General features: G+C 37.1%; 1 protein-coding gene across 18 annotated transcripts in view; it reads left to right on the forward strand.

Annotated features, from left to right (window-relative positions):
* Window positions 1-1,025: 1,025 nt before the first annotated feature.
* Window positions 1,026-22,985, forward strand: part of SMARCA4 (SWI/SNF related BAF chromatin remodeling complex subunit ATPase 4) — an 83,464-nt gene continuing 61,504 nt past the window's right edge. For 9 of the 18 annotated variants that reach the window (XR_015742010.1, XR_015742014.1, XR_015742015.1 and 6 more), the window contains exons 1-2: window positions 1,048-1,273; window positions 14,018-14,106. The gene's annotated coding sequence lies outside the window, so the exon portion shown is untranslated. Of the gene's footprint in view, window positions 1,274-14,017; window positions 14,107-22,985 lie in introns of all 18 variants that reach the window. The other 9 variants (XR_015742012.1, XR_015742013.1, XR_015742016.1 and 6 more) reach the window with 4 other exon arrangements.

Here is a 22,985-nt window from a genome sequence, read left to right on the forward strand (position 1 = left end):
TTTTTCTCCACCACCTGCAATATTTACTTAACCTCAAGAAATTAAAACGTACGGAAATATTTTAGGTAGACAGGATTCTTCAGCCCTATCCTTTCATGTGCCCTAATCTACGTTTCTACACTTCTAGATATTGTACATTGGTGAACTATCCCTCTTGGGGGAATTTAACTTCCGTTGACTTTCGAAAGCCGACGTCGTGTTGTTACTTTTTAACCATTCAAAATGTTAGCAAGCCGCGTTTCGCTTCCATTTCTCCATCTTCTAAGCTCCACTGAACTTCTCTTTTGTGAAATCCTCTTTTAAATACCTGGCTTTTCAGTCGGCTAAGGAAACAGGCAACTCACTGGATAGGGGCCCCGAAGGAAGCAGCCAAGCGAATAGCTTTGCTTCAACGGCTGCCAGATTTACAGGAGTAAAGCCCCTTCCCCCCCGTATTGCCCTCAGCCGCAGTGGTATCACCAATGCGCATGCGCATCGATAGCCACCGTCGGCTCGGACGGGCGTTGGGGGATGGGGAGAGAAACTTGGGTAGGCAAAGCAAGTCCGCGCGCGTCTCCATCCAACCAAGCGCGTCTCCACCATAACTCCTCCCCTTTTCAAAGGAACGCGAAAGAGCCTTTCTTCGCCACTTTACTGGCTGAGGCTAATGAAAAAGGTGGGACTTAGAAAAAAAAAGACAATCCATTTTCCTAAGTGGTATCCATATCTGCCATCCTGCTGCTATCTACTGTGCTGCATCTCTGTTATATCCAGCGCTTTTGAGCTTTTTTTTAAAAAAAACAATCAGATCGAGTCACTAAGAGAGAAAATGGAAGGATCAGAATAAAAACGTGAGACGTTTTGCTATTGGTCCATTAATGGCTACGTAATGCTGTAAAGGTTGCCTCGCACTTCCTCCCCCTCGTGATTGGCTAATAGGTACAAAGTCTTTGGAAGATGTTAAGATTCGGGAGGTCTGTTAGGGAAGAGCTGCCTGATTGGTGGAAAAGACAAGCAGGTTCAGACCAGAGCGAGCGCGCCCCCTTGCCGGCTAGGAACGAATGAGCGCGCGCTCCTGAGAAAACTCGTCTAGCCTGTTAGGAGGGGAGGCGCGCTCTCTGTATGGTGCTACCTATTGCGGGAGCGCGCCGTGAGAGGAGGGGGAGCTGGAGCATCTCTTTCACACGCGCGGCGGCAGCGGCTCCTCCTTTGTTTCCCCCCCCCCAACACACACACACACGCACACCCACCGCTCTAAAGCTCTCGGGCCGCCTGGCTGGCGGGGGCCGGCACGGTAAGGTTGAGTGGGGGGGGAGAAGAACGTTGATCGCGCACGCGCGTGGATGGATGAATGAATGAGTGAATGGCCGTGTGAACGCTTTAGAATGAATCGGGAGTCTGCGGGGGGCAACCTCAGCAAAATCAGCACATCCTGATCGGATGGGGAGGGGGGCGCCGTTATTTTCCGCCTTGAGCCGGAGTCTCATCTCTGCGATCGGCTTCGAGGGTAAGGAGGTAAAGGCAGGCGGGGGTGTGCCGAGTCCACCTCTTTAGATGCCCCCGCCCGGCATTTTTTTTCATCTCTCGCCCTCCTGCTCTCCTTCTACCAGCATACAATACTTCCTCCCTCCCTCCCCCACCCTAGCCTTTGCATCTTTTTTTTTTTTTTGGTACTTCTAAGCATCCTCATTATTGATTTTTCAAGCTCTTTGTGGGAATGGATTCCTTCCTGATGTGTCCTATTTAGGTTTCAGTAGTTCATTTATTATTCATTTTATATCCCTGCTCTTTTAATATTTCTCAAGTTATTCTCTACAACCAGCACAAACTGGCTGTGGAGAAAATAGAGTTGGAAAGGGGGTATATAATTTATTAAATTAATATGGCAACATGAAAAATCAGATTATTTTTTACTGATCACAACATAAATTTTATGTTCAGAAATATTTCAGAATAAAAGAAATGCTAGTTTAGATTTCAGAGTGTTGGATTAATTATTCAACATATAAATTCACTTCCCTTTGTTCTTAGTCCTTCCTCTGATAGTGCCCATCTTTTTCTGATAAGCTTCTTTTCCCCCGTGTGGTCTTTCTTCCATTTTTCCATTCTGCATCCCCACAAAGCAAAATCCCCAGAATCTTGTGTTACCACTGCTGTTCTGTGGTAACCCTAGCTAGTCTCATGGTTCCAGTAATGGTGAAGAAAAAGTAGACTGTAGTCCACTTGTGTATCACAATTGTGAATGGTCATATCTGATCTGGATGCTGAGATTATTGTGAACCATGTTGGACAAGCAGGTCTTAAGGGTCGTCTGTTGCTCTTACAAAAGGATGCTTATTCAAGATTGCTTGATACATATCTCATTATTTTAGGAATCCTGCTAATTTTTTAAAAACACTGTAGTTGACTTCTGGTTTTGTGATGTTTAAAGTTGATTGTACACAAGTAAAGTTAGTCTATGTGTCACTCCAGCTGTTTCCTTCACACTTTCTTTCTCAGGGACTAATTCAAAGAGCCCTCCAATATGGCTTTTCTTCCAGCTACCTTTGATGTCATTTCATCTCCTGTTGGTTGGTTTTCATTCTTATGAAGAACAATTCAATTTTCCTCTACCTCGCCCCCTGCCTTTTTTAATAGTTCTAATATTTCATTATGTAGTTCTTCCAACTGTTTTTTAACTTTGGTACTGTTTTCCTAGTATTGTCTCATTCAAGTCTTATCCCCTTTCATTTTGGAAGTGTGAATCGGCAGCATTCCTATTCTTGTCTCCACTTTTCTAAGGACTAATTCTAAAATATTAGAATCAGAATAGAGATGGAAAGGACCTTGGAGGTCTTCTAGTCCAGCTCCCTGCCCAAGCAGGAGATCCTATACTATTTCAGACAAGTGATTGTCCGGTCTCTTCTTAAAAACCTCCAGTAATGAAGCACTGAAGACAAGCATCTGAAGACCAGCTGTTCCACTGGTTAACTGTCCTCACTGTTAGAAAGTTTTTCCTTAATTCCAGGTTGCTTCTTTACTTGATTAGTTTCTATCCATTGTTTCTTGTCCTGCCCCCTGGTGCTTTGGAAAATAAATTGACTCCCTCCTTTTTGTGGCAGCCTCTCAAATACGGGAATAGTGCTATCATGACTCCCCCCACCCCCCAAGTCCTTTTCTCTAGACTAGCCAAACCCAAATCCTGCAACTGTTCTTAGTATGTTTTAGTCTCCAGGCCTTTAATCATCTTATTTGCTCTTTGCACTTTTTCCAAATTCTCAACATTTTTTGTAATGTTGTGACCAAAACTGGATGCAGTATTCTAGGTGTGATCTTACTAAGGCTTTATAAAGCAGTACTAATTCACATGATTTTGATTCTATACCTCTGTTTATACAACCAAGGATTGTATTAGCATTTTTGGCTGCTGCCACACATTGCTGACTCATGTTTAAGTGATCACCCACTAAGACTCCAAGGTCTCTCTCACTTTTTTGAGCCAGGTTTCGCCTAATCTGTACTTGTACTTTTGGTTTTTCCTGCCCAGGTGTAAAACCTTGCTTTTCTCCCCGTTAAATTTCATTTTGTTGGATAGGGCCCATTGTTCAAATCTGTCAAGGTCTTTTTGGATCCTGAGCTTGTCTTCTGGGGTCTTGGCTGTTCCTGCCAGTTTAGTGTCATCTACAAATTTGATCAATTCTCCTTCTATTCCCTCATCTAAATCACGTATGAAGATATTGAAGAGTACAAGGCCTAAGACAGAACCTTGTACCGCACTGCTTACTTTCCTCCATGTAGATGTACCATTAACGACTGCTCGTTGAGTACAGTTTGTCATATTAAAGGGGTTTGGACTAAACCCTGTTCAGTAAAAAGGGTTTAACAAAGAAGGGTTTAATAAGACTCATTTCTGGTCTCTTGTAATGAAGGAATGGAAGTGCTTTTACCCTACCCTTATTCTTTTTCTTCCAATCTGATTCCCTTAGTCTCTTCTGCTTTCTTTACATTCATATATTCTTCTTCCCAACTGAAAACCATTCATCAAGTTCTCTTCTCAACTTTGAGAATCTGGAGAACATGGTCGTGTTTTTGTGCACACAAAGGCCAAATGCTACACAAATTTCTCACTTTTCTCTTTTGCTTTTCTTGGAGACAGGCGTGCCAACCTAGTCTGAGAATGAGATAAAGAATCTGTGTAGAACTTCCAAGAATACAAGAAAACACATATAGCCCTTTCAGATGAGGATCTAGAAATACAACATAAATGAAGGACCATGCATTTAGTCCTACTCCAATATTGCACAGCTCTTATGAACTCCTCATACAGTGGGGGTAAAATGCAAAGACATCTTTATCTACAAAGACTGTCCCTCTCATTCATGTCTTAGATTTTAGAGTCCCTTATTCCCTGGTGAACCAGAATAGATATTCTCACTTAAAGGAGCTTGGAATTGTGCATTCTTGAGCTGGACTGAATATGTGGCCCTGCAGATGAGCTATATTTGTGGAAGCTCTTTATTAACAATTGAAGAAGAGTCTTAGAATGGTGCTATCAAGTCATATATCAAAGTGCTTTGACTTTCTTTGATATACTGCTCAAAATAATTGTGAATTTCTATCTAGAAGCCTTCTGTAAATAGAGGGAATGATGTGTTTCTACATGTTCAAGATTAGTCATCTAGTATCAAAAGTGCAAAACCTCTGAGGCATCAGCTAGCCTTCAGATGTGCTAGATTTAACCCATGCCTCTAAAAGTTGCTGTATTAAAAATATAATTTGAGAAATAGGCAAAATGATTAAATACATGCTTGTAGAGTAAATGCTGTAACTTTATTTTTTTTTAATTAAATTGATATAAAATCAAATTTATGGTTTTTTTTCATCACTCTCACCTATTACTGTCCAACGTGCATTCGTCACATGCTACTTTAGAGAGCAGATATGGCCCTTGGCCCAGAAAAAGTTAGACCCTACTGCCTTCTGCTTGCTTTCAACATGAAAGCCTGTGCTACTTCCAGGTAGTTTAGGAACCTAGCATAACATGTTCTGTGATCTCTAAAAACAGGATGAAAAGAGGATCTGTTATTTTTACCCTTTTCAGCTGAGGAGAGATAGGAAGAAGCAAAATAAGGTTGTGTGCTCATTTTATTGTAGTCTGGAGTCATAGTTGTTTTGTACCCAACACAGAACTTAAAAATTTGTCTCACTCAACCATTTCCAGCACTAGAAGTGCACCTTAGCCTCTCAGGAAATATTCTAAAGCACCTAATGGTTTCTAGCAATTGTATTCTGCTTTTCTCTTCTTTTTTCAACTGCAGGTAGACTGGTCTTCTAAATCCAGGGATTCTTATCAAGCACTCAGTGATTCTCAAAGGCAACATGTTTTTTCTTTCAGCCACTCTTGGCTGTTTTCCACTTCTTGCTTACCTTGAGGAAACATTTTCTTCTCATTTGTCTCTCCCAGCTTGTTTTATTTATTTGTATTTATTTATAAATGTATAAACTGCTTCAGTTGAGACTGACATACAAAAGGAGCACTGCAGCAAACAGGAACATTGTTCTGGGCTCAGGCAATTTTTCTTGTTTTTCCTCAAAGATTTTCTCCTTTGTTTGCGCTTGTGTCCCTTATTCTTTTTCCTCAATGCTTTATCTAGAGTGCATTTCCTCTTTTGCTTAAAAGCAAAAAATAATAATAATTTAAAAAATCTGTTCTGTTTTTTGACTAAATGTTATCATGATGTTCAAACTGTGCTAATCATTATTGGTATTAACTACAGTTAGTGAAGGCAAGTCATTTTAAATTATAATTTATATATTTATTTGTTTTCACTAAAGTTCTTGAACAGTCTAAAATTCTCACATAGAGCTAAACAACATTCAATCTGAAAGAGAAGTGGAACATTGAATCTGTATAATTCTGAAGCTTCCTATCTTTTTCATTTTGTTGAACTGTGATGCTTGGTACTATGTACAAATCAGAACTCAGAATAAGATAAATTGCACATTGCATGGTCTGTGATTCAGAATTGAAACAGTTGGAAAAAGGAGACCTAGCACATGATGATAGTGTTGAAGTTCATTTTTCTGACTTGCCAGATTAGTTAAATCAAGAGACTGAATTAAGTTATCTAAAAGCAAACTAATTTATTTTTTTACTGCCATACTTACAAGACAATCATTTACTGGAACTTTATTTTTAATTTTTTGCCTGAAAAGCAGCATCAACTCCTAGCAGCTGCCTGGACAATTCCCTGCAATACAACTGATGTTTCTGTACTCCTTATGTAAAATTTCTCAATAATTTGTTGGGGTAGATTCATATACATCCTTAAAGAGTTCATTGCAATCCTTCAAGTTCGGAATTCAAATCCTGTTGCCCAACTATTTCAAAGCTTCCTAGATCTGATGTGGCTGATAGAAAAAAAGATGTTATAAAATGGATGAGTTTCTTGTACTACTACAGGTAGTGTCAGGATTCCGGCAGTTAGTTGACAGGTAGTCCTTGACTTATGACCACAATTGAGCGCACAATTTCTGTGGTTAAGTGAGACATTTGTTAAGTGAGTTTTGCCCCATTTTACGACCTTTCTTGCCACAGATGTTAAGTGAATCACTGCAGTTGATAGGTTAGTAACCTTATTGTTAAGTGAATCTGGCTTCCCCATTGACTTTGCCTGTTAAAAGATTGCAAAAGGGGATCACATGACCCTGGGACGGTCATAAGTATGAACCAAGCATCTGAATTTTGATCATATGATCATGGGGATGCTTCGAAGGTCATAACTGTGAAAGACGGTCATAAGTCTCTTTTTTCAGTGCCATTGTAACTTTGAATAGTCACTAAATGAACTGTTGTAAATCAAGGATGACATGTAAAAGATCAGAGTTTTATCACTATAGAATCCTCTGAATGAAATTAACTAGACAATTTGTATGATTTACAGATAGTGCTTGTTTTATTTGAAATCAAGCTGGAGTTCATTTCCGTTCCCTCTGCATTCTCAGTAGCATTCTCTTTCATGCCATTCCTTGAATTGGACAAATTTATTCTCTTAACTTTTTTGAGGATGAACAGGGGAATGGATTAAGAGAAGATTGACAGGAGAAAAATGTTTCTCTCTTATCTTAGCTTCTAAGGATAGTTTTAAATGTGTGTTTAGTAGGGCTTTGACTTCTTATCATCCAAAACAAATGGTAAATCTTATTCTTTTTTTATACTTACAAATACATGATGATATTCTTGTGGCCTACTAGATTACTTAGAAGGTTCTGATATAGGGAGTATCTGAAAAAAAAACACAAAAAATTGCAGGAATAGGCACTCTGCTCTTCCTTTTCTTCCTACTCATGATAAAAAATGAGGTTGTCAAGTTTTAAATTGTGTCCTAAGTAGCAATTTAATTGCAGCAAATTATTATTTCTAAAGATTTAAATCCATTAGAGCTAATAGGTAAATCAATTGCTCCTCTAGTATTCTATTAGTATTAATTTATACATAAACGATAAATTGTAGAATTATACATATGCCTAGTAATATGTATGCAAACAATTTTATAATTTTCTGTGATATAAAAATGCTACATAAAAATCCAATCAATTTTTAGTGCTAGAACTCAGATTTGTTACTGAGAAACTCCCAGTGAAACTATCATTGAAACAATGCTCTTATAAAATGAAGGAAATTGCATTGGCAGAAAAATTAACTTGATAATAAAACTGTTTTAAAATCCTATAATAAAAAATAGATTTAGTCAAATGTGGATGCCATTTATTAGTGATATTACTAATGTACTTAGAAATTGGCAATAAGTAATAATATAATTCCCCCTTTTTTATGACCCTGTAACCCCTTAATTTGGGATAGAATCAGGGCAACTGGACAATGTAATTATTAGTTATAATTATTACCATTTGGATTTGATAAATACTGATGCTTAATGTTTATACTTTCTTCAATTATATAAAAATAATACTCCCAGAGTATCAGCTTCACTTTTTTCTTCCTTTTTTGCAGGAGGGGGCTTTTCCTTTTTCTGTTTAGTTTATTTTTCAATTTGGTTTTATTTTTAGGTTGTTATTACATTTGCTTAAGAAAAAGCAATATTTTTAAAATAATATTTTTCTGTGGGAAAAAAAATCCAATTCGAAAAATGCTTTGTTTCAGAATATTAGTAGTATAATGAATGCATTTAAATTAAGTAATTCCAGTGAAGCTTTTCTAACATTTAGCCTCGAAAAGCAGATAGATATACAGAATAATCTTAACTTGTTAAATGGAGTACCTGATCTCACCTATTCAAGGAAATTTCCAACAGTAGACTGCAGATGAATGATGTCAGCATCACCTGGATGGAACTGAATGGCAAAGGTAGCATCACATCAGAAAAAACAAACTCCATCTTCTTCTGTAAATGGCATTGCACATGCCTCCAAATAAAGTGGAACTTGCAGCATGATATTGTTTTGTCATCTTCATAAAAGCAAGATTCTTTAGATGCCTATGCCCATGGTTCTCCCTTCCTATATGGAGGAAAGAGGCTCTCTTCCATGGGAGAGAATTCATTAAGCTAGCATTGTTCGACTTTAGTGGACATATCCATTTCAATAGACCATCAGCCAGCCACTACTGAGACATAGTGTTTGAGGGATTTTGGAATTTCCAACTTGGGAAGAATCACTTTTAGGAAGTGGAAAACCAGGGGGGAATTCTCCCATCCAGATTGGAAATTTTCCTGAATGTACCTCAGGATCCTGTCTCACAGAAATTGGAGATCCTTCTAAAGCTGGGGTGTCAAACTCAAGGCCCACAGCCCGGATTCAGCCCGCTGGATGCTTAAATCTGGCTCACAGGGCCAGCCTGGAAATAGCAAAGGACTGGCTCACAGTGCCTCTGGTAGCCAAAACGGGGCGTGGGGGGCTGCACGAGGCCCCCGCATGCCCTGTTTAGGCTGGCAGGTGCTGCAGGAAGGCATCCATCCCATCTCCTACCCCCCGTCCCACAGAGAACTATAATGCTGATCCAGCCCTTGAAGAAATCCAGTTTGACATCCCTGTTCTAAAGGCTTGACCAATATTTTTAAAAAAAATGCTGGAAGAAACTCTAAGGCACTTCAAGAAAGATGTAACAAAAGCCTCCACAGTTGGACATTTCACAATTTGGCTGATGTGTCCAAAAAGCTCCAGGGCTGTTTCTTGCTGAGCCAGTTGGCAGCTGATCACATAGGTATTATGTAACCATACAGGTTGATGTTATATGGTTGAAATAATAACAGTACTTAAGGCTGCGATCCTGTGCATGTTTACCCAGAAGAAAATCCTATTCTGAAAACTTCTTAAAATATGTATAGACTTATGGAAGAATTAAAGTTTTAAGCCATTGGTGAGCAATGTGTGGCCCTCAGGTTCTTTTTTTTTTTTTTTGTAGCTAGAGCCTCATCTGACCATTATTGCATGAAAGTGATGACGTTTTGTCACCATTGTAGACAGAATATGTATGAAAATCTTAACTCTCCAATAGCCAGTTTAGGAAAAATCAACTTATTGTATCTATTATGACACTAAAACCTTAATTTCTTGTTTTTTAAGTTAGCCACATTTCCTGTTACCTTTAAATCTGGGGAGTTCCAATCTCTAAGTTACACTTAATTCCTGGTCATTGTTATGAATATATCCCTGTAGATTTCTTCGCAACAGTACAAAAGTATTTTGACAGTTGCCTTCTGCCAGGATGTTTTTTGACTTGCCAGTCTAACCTACAGAACAGGTATTCCTTGAATGTTTCTCATCCCAGGTGCAGGAAGGTAAGCTGGCTGCTGCTGAGACAAGCTGTTGCTTAGTAAGTATTTCTAATTGCCATTGGATTCTTCCCATTGCCATCAAATCAACTGCTAAAATAATCATGGCCCTTCACAGAAAAAAATCACTGCTTCTAATTCAGGCTCTGCTTTCTACTGTGTGAAGAATATAATACTTTTGACAGAAGGTTATGTCTTAGTTTAGGGCCAGAATGTACCCTGCAAGAAGTTTATTTTATTATTAGATTTTTATCTCCCTTTATTACTTACAAGTATCTCAAGGCAATGAATATATACAGTATAATACTCCTAGATCACAGGTGTCGAATTCAATTGCGTCACCAGCTGGATTGTTATGTATCGTAACTTTTTTGTCTTTGCTGAGCCAGCCTGGGCATGGCCTGTGCATGACATATTCAGCCCACGGGCCACCAGTTTGACAGGCCTGTCCTAGATTCATCTTGAGTAACATTTTATATACTTTAGAAATCAAGTGTCCATCTCCACAACATAAATTAATGTCTAGTTCATATTTAATTCCTGTGAAAACAAAACATTTTTTATCCAATTTAAATCTTTCAAAAATTTTATAATAATTAAAACAATCACAAGCAAACCATTTATTAATTATTCTCTTGAATCCCTCTTTTTCAAATATCAGTAAGTCTCGATTCATCATCCATTTTGCATTCTGATATCATCTCTGTTCTATGAAGTGCTGCATGAGGTGATAGCCAACATGGCAGTTTATAGCTAATCTTCCTTTGAATTTCTGTCATACACGTGCTGTTGATTGCCTAATATCATGAACCTTAAAATATTAACTTTTACTTTGTCATACCACAGATAGGTATGCCACCCAAATCTCAAATCAAAGCCTTTGAGGTCTAACAGCCTTGAATTTTTTAAAGTTATCCAATCTTTTAACCATACCAGACAACAGGATTGTAATATTATCTAAAATCTGGAAACCCAAATCTCTTCTACCTTTATAATCTTGTAGCAGCTTATATCCAATTCTTGATTTTTTTTTATTTTGCCAGATAAATTTAGATCTATCTTTCTGCCACTGCTTGAAAATGGAATCTAATCATTATCAGTATAGTCTAAAATAAAAATAATATTCTAGGTCAGGGGTGTCAAAATCTGTTAATGAAGGCCACATTGGGGTTGTGTTTGACTTTGAGGGGGTGCGGGGCATGGCCTGCTTGATATCACACATGTCAGGGGCGCCTATGGAGGCCTGAGCACTCTGCCAGTGAAAACGGGCTCTCAAGCTGCGTTTTTGGCTGGGACAGCTACCTGCAACCCTCTGCCAGCTTAAAGGGCTCGAGGGCCACGTGCAGCCCTCCCAAGCTCTGTTTTCTCTGGCAGAAGCACCGCAGGTTGGTCCTTCACTGTTTCCAGGGCAGCCCCGTGGGCTAGAGCTAAGCACCCCATGGGCTGGATCTGGCCCATGGGCCTTGAGTTTGACACCCCTTTTCTAGGTAGTACATTAATTTTAATTACTGAAATTCTTCCCATTAATGACAACTGTAATTTTTGCCTTCTATTTAAATCCAGTTTTATCTCTTTCCATATTTTAGATTTTTTTTGTAAAGCTTAGAATTTTTCTCAGAGTAACCCCCCAAATACTGTACCTTTTTTGCAATTTTAACACCAGTTTTAAATTCCAATTTCTTCTGATCTTCCACATTTATATTCTTAGTCAATATTGTCATCTTTGATTTATTTATTTTTAAATCCATCATTTCTCCAAACACTTTGATTTTCCTCATAACATATTCATTGTTCTCTAGCGGATCTTGCACAAATCGTTGGCAAGTGCATGTAATTTGTAAATATGCACTTTAATTTGTAGTCCTTTTGCTCTCTTATCTTGTCTTAACAGTTCCAAACACTAGAATAAATAAAAAAGGGGATAAAGCAGAGGTTGGCTGCACTTTTGTTGACAAGGGGTTCACTGGCCGTGAGCACCCATGCGTGTCTGCGTACACACTTTGCTTGCACACACTGCTTTGGGGCTGATTGGCAGCTTCAAACAAGCAGCTAATTGATTCAGGCAGCTCCAGTGAGTACATCAGGGCAGAACTTGCCTGGGCAGGGGGGAAAGGCAGTTATTTAGGGAAAGCATAGCACAAAGGTGGGTGGGTGGGCCCAGCCAGAGATCACAGGTAGAGGTTCACCTGAACCCCGCCAACCATTCAGCAGCCCACCACTGGGATAAAAGACACCTCTGTCTTGTTCCCTTCTGGATTTCACATGGTTTTGTAAAATCTCCATTCACCAAGCTTTCTGGAGTGTATAGATGGGATTTCAGACCCTGTATAAAGCCCAATCCAAAATCCATCTTTTCCATTACTTTAAACATAAAGGCCCAGTTTAAGTTGTCAAATGCTTTTTCTGTGTCCAGAAAGATTAATGCAACCTGTTTCTCACTACGTTGTAATTATTCAATTATAGTACATTATCTTTTAGTTGCCTTTTAGGTAAGAAACCACACTAGTCTTGATATATATAATCCTGTAAAAAAATTTTATATCTTTCAATTAGAGCTCAAAATTTCTGTTATTAAGCAAGACATTTGTTAAGTGCGTTTTGCCCCATTTTACGAACTTTCTTGTCATGGTTGTTAAGTGAATCAGTGCAGTTAAGTTAGTAACATGGTTAAGTGAATCCAGTGTCCCCATTGATTTTGCTTGTCAGAAAGTCCAAAAGATGATCACATGACCCTGGGACACTGCAACCATCATAAATATGAGTCACTTGCCAAGCATCTTAATTTTGACCACATGACCCCGGGGATGCTACAACAGTCATGTGAAAAATGCTCATAAGTCACTTTTTTCACTGCCCTTGTAACTTTGAACGGTCCCTAAACTGTTTTAAGTTGAGGGCTACCTATGGTATATGTACTTGCCAGAGCAAAGGAAGCAAAACAAGGCTAATCTTTCACCCTAGTGGTTACCATGTAAATTTGACCAGTGGGGTGATATCAACTCTCTGTGTTGTATTATCTGGGTGTGAAAATACAAAGGCCACTGGAAAGATATTGTGCAAGGGATAAATGTGATAAATGAAGAGTGAACTATAGGAAAGACATTTCTTGCAAACTGTTTCCAATCCCCTGGCCCAATTCTTGGTGCTTCTTTGCAGTTGCTCAACTTGTCTTGAATCTTTGAATTGCCCGCACCAGTCCTCACAATTTTTTTTACAAGATTTTGCAAGCCTTTACCTCTTTCCTTGGGCTGAAGACAGTGACTGGCCCAAGGTCACCCAACTGGCTTCGTGCCTTATGTGGAACTGGAACTTATAGCCTAGTCCAGTGGTTGCCAACCAGTGAGCCAGGGACCACTAGTGGTCCGTGAGAAAATTTTGGTGCTCCGCACAAAATATCCCCCCCAAAGCACCCCCCCAAAGTAATTAATCCAGGCTGTGCAGAAACACAAGGCCCGCCCACCCGCTGGCCCCCACCCTTCGGCCAAGTGCAAACCTTCCCTTGAGTAGAGCCACACAAGCTGGAACTGGAAGGTACGACCAACAGTGGGGGAGGGAAATCCACCCTGGGGTGGCTTGCTGACGGTGGTGGGAAAGTCGGTCCTATATTCCAGAGCTGCAGTAGTCACAGGACTGATCCTTTGGTCATCCTGGAGCAGCTGCTTCTCTACCTGGGTGCACCGGTCTGCTATGGATGACGAAAGGGCCAGTCCTGTGACTACTGCAGCTCTGGAATATGGGACCAACTTTCCCACCAACGTCAGCAAGCCACCATCAGTCAAATTAATATTAGTGGTCCACGGAATTTAAAATTATGAGTTTGGTGGTCCCTGAGGTCCAAAAGGTTGGCAACTCTTGGTCTAGTTTTTAGCTTGATCCTTTAATTGTCAGTAGAGATAGGAGTCACCTTTTATTTAAAGTCACCTTTTTCCAACCCTTTTTCCAGTTGTATTAATTAACAACTCTCATCCTCCCTACTGCTAGAAGATGATAGAGTTTATTCAATACTTCAAAGAAAGGATTGTCTTCTTTGTGAATTGATGTTGGAAATATATTTCAAATGGTATATGTGTACTTGTACTGACTGTTGCTCTCTGTTTTGGGAGCATCAGGTTGAATTAATTGATTTTCAGAACTGGAATGTTGTAACCTTTAGTGTTGGGCATAATCCTAGACAGGCAGACGGTGACTATTTCATAATTTCAAACTGACAGATAGCAGATATTTTGAATAGAAGAATAAGTACAGTTTTTTTTTTCTCCCAACAGAATTGGAATAGGTATCGGGAAGAGGGAGAGACCTCTGATCACTACACAGGACTGATGTTATGAATTAATTTACACATTGACTTTCCCAGGTACGTGAAAACAAAGAATGCCCTGTTTCCAATTTTTTTTTTTTTTTTTTATATAAATTTTTATTATTTTTAACATAAAAAACACAACAACAAAACATAAAAGTATCAAGCTCCCATATTTTTGTACACACCGTAAGTCGGTTGGTCCATCGGTTTTGTGCATTCACCTCATAGTCACAATTACAGTTACTTTATATAATACTCTTATCAATACAAATTTATAAATCCTAGTATCTCTATTAAAGAAAAAAAAAAAAATTTGACTAAACTTTTATTCGGTCATGCCTTTATGAGATAACTATATTTTAAATATTTTATTCTAAAACAAATCTTATAATCATACCAATTCTATCCCAAATATGAAAAAGAAAGAAACAAAGAAAACTATTATATAAATATAGTATCAAAAACCAATAAAAGGAAAGGGAAAATAAAGTCATTATTATTCCTTATTATCTAACTTTTATATTTTAATATTTCATCATTCAACCATTGATAGAAAAGATCCCAAACTAAATAAAATTGTTTATCTTCTTGCTCTCTAATTTCAAAAGTCAATCTACTCATCTCAGCACATTCCAAAATTTTCTTTACAACTTCTTCTTGCAATGGAATTTTCTCATTTTTCCAATTTTTGCAAATACAATCCTAGCAGCAGTCAATACATTTACAATCAAATATTTCAACTCTTTACTATAAGTATCTGGTAGTATTCCCAATAGAAAAACTCCGGTTTCAAGTCTATATGCTTCTTTGTCATTTTTTTCCAGCCACATGTGGATTTTAGTCCAATATTTTCTAGCATCCTCACAAGTCCACCACATGTGATAGTATGAACCAGGTTTCTGATGACATTTCCAGCATTTTTCGGATTTGTTCTTAAACATTCTTGCTATCCTTGTCGGGAAAATGCCACCTGTAAAACATCTTATACAAGTTTTCTTTATAGGCTGTAGACATTGTCATTTTATAATTTTGCGACCATAATTTCTGCCATTTCTCTAAATCAATCCCATATCCAAAATTCCTCCCCACGCAATCATAGTTTCTTTAACTTGTTCTTCCTCAAGCTTAATTTGCAATAAATAACCATACAATTTTTAATCACCTTTTCATCAGTACCCATCAAAATCTTATCCAAGTCAGTTTGCTTATCATAAAATCCCTCTGCTTTGGAATCCTCATAGTACTTTGAATATATTTGCAAATATGAAAACCAATTCATCCGTATACCTTGTTCTTCCAATTTTTGCATCGATTTAAGTTCACCCTTTTCATCTAATAATTCCCCATAGTTAACTGTTTGTTCCTTTTTATAGATTATAGGATAAGAAAACGCTTCTATCGTCGATAACCAAACTGGAATTTTCAAATAACACTGTTTTTTTATCTTCTCCCAATTCAACCACAGAGACTCCGTATATAATGCCTTCTAAAATACCCCTGTGTTTTAGTTCCTTGTACCATAAAAAAGCATGCCAGCCCAACAACAAATCATGACCTTCTAATGTCAACAATCTGGTTTTCCTTAATGTTATCCATTCTTTAACCCACGTCAAGTTTGCAGCTTGGTAGTACAACTCCCAATTAGGCAGTCCAAACCCTCCTCTAAATCTAGCATCCTGTAAAAGCTTTAACTTTATTCTTGCTTTCTTACCTTGCCATATATACTTCAAAACAATTTTATTTAAATCCTCAAAATATTCTTTTCCAAGCCTAATTGGTATTGTTTGAAACAAAAATAAGACTCTGGGTAAAATGTTCATCTTAATTGTTGAAATCCTTCCTATTAATGACAATTGTAAGTTCTCCCATTTTTTTCAAGTCTTGAGCTATCTGTTGTTTAAGTTTAATATAATTATTCTCCTTCAATGTACTACATCTTGATGTCAAATATATCCCCAGATACTTAACCTTGTTTGTAACTTGAATTTTTAACAGTTCTGCCAACTCTTCCCTTTGTTTCAACAACATATTCTTTGACAAAATCTTTGTTTTATCTCTATTTATTTTCAAACCAGCCACCTCCCCATAGACCTCTATCTTTTCCAACAGTTTCGAGGCTGTTTCTATAGGATCTTCCAAGATAAAGACTAGGTCATCTGCAAAGGCTTGTAGTTTAAATTCTTCCTTTTTAATTTTCATTCCTTTTATAGTTTTATCTTCTCTGATATTTCTATTCAACACTTCCAAAGTCAATACAAATATCAAGGGAGAAAGAGGACAACCTTGTCTTGTGCCTTTTCTTATATTAATAGGATCTGTAAATTCTCCCTCCATCATTACCTTAGCTGTTTGTTCATTATAAATTGCTTCTATTGCCTGAATAAATCTTCTAGCAAAGCCCATCTGTTCCATTAAAAGTAACATAAATCTCCAATTCACGTTATCAAATGCCTTTTGAGCATCTAAAAATATCAAAGCCATTTGCTTTTCAGGATGTGCCTCATAGTATTCCAGGGTGTCCAGAATTACTCTCATATTGTCTCTGATTTGTCGCTTTGGCAAAAACCCATTTTGGTCTGGGTGGATAAAGTTATTCAAGTACTTTTTAAGTCTTTCTGCTAATATTGAAGCAAAAATTTTATAATCTGCATTTAGTAAAGAAATCGGTCTATAATTCTTGATTTGCAGTAGGTCCGCCTCCTCTTTTGGAATAAGTGTAATGTAAGCCTCTGACCATGTTTTAGGTATCATCTTTTTAACATAACTTCATTCATAACTTCTAACAGTGGAATACACAGTGATTCTTGAAAGATTTTATAAAATTCTACAGGAAACCCGTCTGGACCTGGTGCCTTTCCATTATTTTGTTTCTTAAGTGCTTGACTTAACTCCATCATTGTTATATTACTTTCTAGCATTTCTTCAATCTCTTTAGGTATCTTAGGTAGATTTGCATTCTGTAGGTATTGTTTAACTTTCTCCTCATCAATGTCTTCTTTCTTATACAAATGCTTATAAAAATCATAAATAATCTCTTTTTTTCTTTGCTGCCATAACAAATTTTACCTTGGTGAGTCTATTAACTGCGGTATTTTCCTCGACTCTTTCTCCTTTCTCAATTTATATGCTAGCCATCTACCTGGCTTATTTGCATCCTCAAAATAATTCTGTTTAGCATTCCTAATTTTCTGTGCCAGTTCTTCTTTCTCTATTAAATCCATTTTATGTTTAGTTATATCCAGTTTCATTTTAACATCTTTTCTGTGTGGCATTTTCTGTAATTCTTTTTCAAGTCCCTTATATTCATCATCCAAGGCTTTAAGAGTTCGCCTTTTCCTGTTGTTCTTTTTCTTGTATAGTCTATTATCAAGCCTCTAACATAGGCCTTCATTGTGTCCCAAACATTCTGTATTGAGGTGTCTTCTTTTCTGTTCTCTTTAAAGAAGAAGGCCAATTCTTTCTCCATCCATTGTATAAATTCCTTATCCTTTAAAATAGAATTATTTAATGTCCATCTCGATCTTTTCCTTTGTCCCTTCCATTCAATTGTCAATGGGTTATGGTCAGCCCAAGTACTTGTTTCAATATTTACTTCTTGAATACTAGACATTAAATCTGTTGAGATCCAAATCATATCCAGTCTGGACCATGATAGATGCCTATTTGAATAGAACGTAAATTGCTTAGATTTATCATTTCTTTCTCTCCATATGTCTTTTAAAGTTAATTCATCTATCATTTTAAAAAGGATTTAGGAAGAGTTTTCCTGTTATGCTTTACTGTTGTTGCAATATAGTCAAGTCTATTATCCACAATTCCATTAAAGTCTCCCATCATAATTACATTAGCATAGTCAAGTTCGGCAGTCTTAGTATGTAATTTTCTATAGAATTCTTCCTGTTTATCATTATTGCATAAATTGCAATCAAAAGTATCTTTCTATTATTGTCCATTATTTCTACCATTAATATTCTCCCATCATCATCTGTATAAATCATTTTTGCTGGAATGGCCTCTTTAATATATAAAACCACCCCTCTTTTCTTGGATTGTGTCAAAGAGGTAAACAATTTCCCTAATTTTGGTTGTAATAACAATTGTTCATGTTGCTTTTTAATATGAACTTCTTGTAAACAAATTATGTCGAACCTTAATTTCCAATTTTTTAAAATATAAATAGAAGGTATTTCAGTGATATATTTTGTGTAACATCAACAACTTAATGGGTTAAAATTGAAATTTTATTATTTATAAATATTATTTATTAAAATAATGGAAATCACACATTGCTATTTTTTATGTAATTTTAGATATTTATATCTAAATTTTAGATATAATGTAATTGGTCTTATTTTGTTTCACTCATTAGCCACTTGATTGAGATCACTCAATTTTTAATTCAAAAGGTTTTCTTATAAATACAAGCTACTGATTCTTTCACCTGAAGCTTTTGATTAAAATACAACATTTGGTCTACATTTGTGTTTTGAAATGGGATGTTTCCAGGCATGACTGCAAGTGGATTTCTGCCTGAATGAGAGAAAATGCAATAAGGAAACCAGGTAGAAATGGTAGAAGGGAAATAAAGATCACCACCTAATGTTTTGGTACAGTGGAATACTTTCATTTCATATCCAAAGGAGATATATATCATGATTTCTTTTGCAATAAATTACAAAAAGTGTAAGCAGGAGCTTGCATTAACCATCATACACTTCTGGCCTATTGTATGCATCGCTGCAGGGAACTAGCCTCCCAGGTGCTACTATATCGCAAAATATCCATTTCCATAAGCAGGCTGCCTTTAAGCGGAGGAACCCTGCTGTTAGTGTAATATATGGAGGAACAATGAACTCAGCTGCTGGAGTTCAGTTGTTCCTGGAAATACAAACTTGTTAGGATCATTTTCATTCCCTGGAATCTCCTTGGGCAGCCTGGTGATTTGGAATTTTTGTTAACATTTAAAATTGTTAAATGTATATAAGACCACACTTTGCTCAGGAACAAGCAGATGGAGATGACTTAAAGCATGGCATAAATAGCATATTTTGGAATTATTTATCCGCTTGTAAGTAGATGATACAATAGAAGTTAGTTACAACTGAAGTAGTATTCAGTTAGAGAAATTTCTCTTCTTGCTTATTTGGGAAGCATTTTGCTTTTTAATGCAAAATTATTTACCTTTTAGTGTAGAAGTAGTTCTTTTTTTAAAAAAAATTTTTTTTATTAATTTTCAAAGAGAGTACACAAACAAAACATAAGTCATAAGAACATAAAACATCTTTTCTAACAACTACTTAACAAAACAAATAAGACATCTCATTTAAGTACAATATAGTTCTAAATTATCACGTTTCCACACACAATTTAATATGCATCTTATATATTCAACTTCATATCTTATTACTATTTTCCATCTTCTCACTGTTTCTTCCTTTATTTCTGTTATAACTCGGGAAAAAGGGGAGGCCACACCAGAGCATATCAATAACACGCTTTATTCAGGGAATAAAGGGGGCTGTCGCGTCTGCATGCTAACAAGCGGACCTTCCAGTGAACAGCGACTGGCTCGACCTAGCAGCCGGCTTTTATAGCCGGCTGTCGAAGGGAGCCAGCCAATGGGGGCTGCAAACGCCCCCGCAGGATGAACGGACCTGATAGGGAACTTGTGTCAGTCCCGAGGACATAACAATTTCTGTTCAATTTTATTCATTAAGCTTATACTTTCATGTATTTCATATTACTATATTTCATATTATTACTATTTCATATGTTCTTATCCAACATCATTACTCCTCAATAAACAAACATAGACTAACAAAACACATAACATAAAAACATAAAACTTCTTTTTAGAAAGAGGCTTAACCCCGGGTTATAACTTTTTGTACAGACGTAAATCAAATTCATGCTCAGCTTATATACTATTTCATATCTTATTTAAAATTCTATATTTTGCATATATCTTCTCCCCTCTTTTCGCTCTCTTAATTCTATTTTATTTATTTAATCTCAATTTAAATCATTACACTTGTATCTTTTGTCCGTTCTTTTTCAATTATCCATTTATCTTTCTCTTTAACACAAACTTTTTCCTGTAGTGACTGGTTGAAGTATGACACCTTTCTATTTTCCCCCCAAATTTAACACTTAAAATAATACATAGTTTCTATTCTGATTCTGCTTAGTACATTCTACATAACATTTTAACATATAAAACATAATGATCTTATAATATATTAAAAATAGTGTTCCATAACAAATTAGTTAATTAAACTAATTACACATTAATTACACAATCCCTACAGTATTCTATTAACACATATTTCAAATACAAATACTAAAATACAATCTTATGTACTTTTGCAGAATCTCTTTTTAGTTTATGTTTTACCCTTTATCTCTGAAAAAAATTGTTTATTAACATCTTGTTTTAAGCCTTTATAACTTCCCTTCACTTTATCCCTTCCTTCCTTGTCAAATCTAACTTTTTTACCACCACCCCTCTCAATCTCCAACTTTTTAATCTCCCCTCTCTGTTGTATTCCTCTTTTCTGTTGCTTTCTATCATTATATCGATTTTTCACCTTACTTCTCCCTTTCTTGGTTGTTTTTTTAGAACTTAAATTCTTCATTTTCTTCTCCTTTTTACCCTTTTTTAAAAATCATATGTCCATTAAAGATGGCTTCTTCATCATCATCCCAGCCTTTTTCTTGTTGCATTTCCTGGTAGGCAGAAATCGCCATTTCTAAAAAGCAAAGGATAGATCCAAAAGAACCCTTGCCTTCCTCTTCCTCTTCTCTGAATCTTTCAAATTGCATTTTCAGTTCTTCAACAGATACCATTATGAAATAAAAAAATTTTTAAACAATCCAAATGTTTTCTTAGTCTTTCAGAAGATAGTTAAGGTCCCAAAGTCATCAAGCAATCAAAATCAGCACAATCAGCACAGTCTGTTTCACTTTCTTCTACTTTCTCTTCCTGGGGCAAAATTCAATTACACAATTCCAAGGCATTTTTTGGAAGTTTTATTGCAATTTAATCTCTAATCTTATAAAACTCCAAGCAGTCTCCTTCAACAAACGTTAGTATAAATCATTTACCTCTCTTCCTTCCCACTTAAAGCAAAAAGATTTAAATTTTTAAGTATCAGTGTTTAGAAATCTAATGTCGGCTTCAATTTTGAAAGTTAGTACCTTCTGCTGCCAAAGCGTGTATTTCCAATTTCCATCTGCTGTCTCCGTGGGAAGGAAAGTGAGGAGAGAAAAAAACTTTCCCTTTACTTTCCACCGCAGCTTAATGATCTTCTGGGAAACAATATATCACTTAAAAAGCCAAAGTTCCAGGGTATTCAGATGTTAATTGTCATCCTGGTTCAGCCAAAAGCTTTCTCTGTCTTCACTTCCTCCAGCACATAACTTGTCCGGTTGAGAGGTTCTTTGTGATGGCCATTGCTGACCGTCGCTCCACCACCCTTGGAAAAGGGAGTTAAGCCGGCTGGGAATGGGGGGTGCGATATCCCCCGACCCCTGCCCGGATCTCCCCTCTCTTCAGCTATCTCTACAGGATAACTATAGCCTCCTAATCCAATTAGATCGAAGGCACTCCAGCAGCGAGCGCAGCAGGTATCGCGCACAAGCGCGAATTCCTGCTGCCTCCGAAGCCTGTCAAACCGGAAGGCGAAGTAGTTCTTAACCTATGATCATTCATTTAGTGACCATTCATCGTTACAGTGGCCTCAAAAAAAAGGGACTGTGACAGTGGTGGGATTCAAAAAATTTTTTTCTGTAGGCGTGGCTTGGTGGGCGTGGTATGGCTTAGTAGGTGTGGCTTGGTGGGCGTGGCAGGGGAAGGATACTGTAAAAACTCCATTCCCTCCCCACCCCACTAACCTGCTTTCCAGCTCCGTTCTCCTGTGCAGGAAACAAAAGAAGACCGAGCCAATCAGCTGGGACTCAGGAGGCAGAGAATAGAGGGGGGAGGAGCCAGCCAGAGGTGGTATTTGCTGATTCTCTGAACTATGCAAAATTTCCACTACCGGTTCTCCAGAATTGATTAGAACCTGCTGAATACCATCTCTGACTTGTGATCTATACTCGGTCCATCGCACTACCCTCAAGGTCACGTGGTTGCAGTTCTGGAGCTTGGGAGCCAGCTTGCATTAATAACCGGTTCCTGTGTCCTGCAATCACATTATTGCAATTTGTTATCTTTTCTGCCAATTTCCTGTTTAAAAAATGGTAAAACTTGCCCATTGGGGAAGCTGAATTCACACAACCACATTTCACTTAATGACCACTCAATTAACTTAATGACCACAATGATTGGTTTAATGATCACCATCAAAATTGATTTAACTTACAACCTCAATGACTTATGATGATAAGTCAAAGACTGCCTGTAAAGTCACATTAACGTTCACTCAAATCTTAAGGAATTAATTGACAAAGAAAAAAATTATTAAAAATAATATTAATGTAATAAAAGGTCTGACTTCTACTCTTTAATTCCAGACCATTATCTTCTACTTTAGCCATCCATTAAGTCCATCCATTATTCTTGACATCATTATCATCATCTATTCTATCGATCAGATACATTGTATAGCTTTTTCCTAGCTTTTTCTTTACCACATCTTCTCATAATTTAACCAAAATACTGATGTGTCTTGGTTGTATTCGTTATCCTGCCCTACACAATATTTTTCTTCTCAGTCCTCAGTTGTCTCATTTTCATCCATTCAATTCTTGCAGCTATTTACTCCAAAAGGTTTTATAGCTTTCTCTAGGTGATTTCTCTTTCTGTCCATTAGTCGTCTACTTGATACCTTTACTAAGTCAAAACCCAACAAAATTCATTACGCCTTGGCATAAATCCAGTCATCATTTCTCTATACAGGCAATCCTCTACTTATGACCACAGTTGAGCCCAA

This window comes from Pseudonaja textilis, chromosome 2 (genome assembly GCF_049901715.1).
Source record: "Pseudonaja textilis isolate UNSWEBS1 chromosome 2, rPseTex1.2, whole genome shotgun sequence".
NCBI lineage: Eukaryota > Metazoa > Chordata > Lepidosauria > Squamata > Elapidae > Pseudonaja > Pseudonaja textilis.